Source organism: Prionailurus viverrinus, chromosome D1 (assembly GCF_022837055.1).
Source record: "Prionailurus viverrinus isolate Anna chromosome D1, UM_Priviv_1.0, whole genome shotgun sequence".
In the NCBI taxonomy this organism is placed as follows: Eukaryota; Metazoa; Chordata; class Mammalia; order Carnivora; family Felidae; genus Prionailurus; species Prionailurus viverrinus.
In genome coordinates, this window is record NC_062570.1 from 108,311,820 (window position 1) to 108,312,725 (window position 906).

Genomic DNA, 906 nt, shown 5'->3' on the forward strand with positions numbered 1-906 from the left:
ACAGGCAGGACTTTCCAATGATTAGGGAGGGAAAGGGGCGGGGTGGGAGGCAATGGATTTAACATTTTACTTCTTTTTTTTAAATTTTTTTTCAACGTTTTTATTTATTTTTGGGAGAGAGCGAGACAGAGCATGAACGGGGGAGGGGCAGAGAGAGAGGGAGACACAGAATCAGAAACAGGCTCCAGGCTCTGAGCCATCAGCCCAGAGCCTGACGCGGGGCTCGAACTCCCAGACCGCGAGATCGTGACCTGGCTGAAGTCGGACGCTCAACCGACTGCGCCACCCAGGCGCCCCAAAATATTTTTTTTTTAATTTTTTTTTCCCAACGTTTATTTATTTTTGGGACAGAGAGAGACAGAGCATGAACGGGGGAGGGGCAGAGAGAGAGGGAGACACAGAATCGAATCGGAAACAGGCTCCAGGCTCTGAGCCATCAGCCCAGAGCCTGACGCGGGGCTCGAACTCACGGACTGCGAGATCGTGACCTGGCTGAAGTCAGACGCTCAACCGACTGCGCCACCCAGGCGCCCGGCATTTTACTTCTTCAGAAGGCACTGAGGCCCTATCCTACAAGGGGTGGGCAACCAAACCTTCCATTTTGCCCTCTCTGGCTCCCACTTGACCCAGATTCCCTAATATTCTGCTTCTTCTCAGATCTGAGTTCCTGCCTCCACCCTTTTACACCGCCAGCCTGCTTTCTTCCCGGATACAGGCACCTGGCCCTCCGGGCTCCCACATCTCCCAGAAGCCGGAAAGTCGGACATGAGGCTTTCGGGGTCTTAGGTGCATTTCAGATCCAGCTAGGAACTTCTCACCACCACCTCACCCCCGACCCCCTCCTACACTCTGGTATCCTCATTCTGGTTATGTAACAATCAGCCCCCCAAGTTCTGACATCACCCA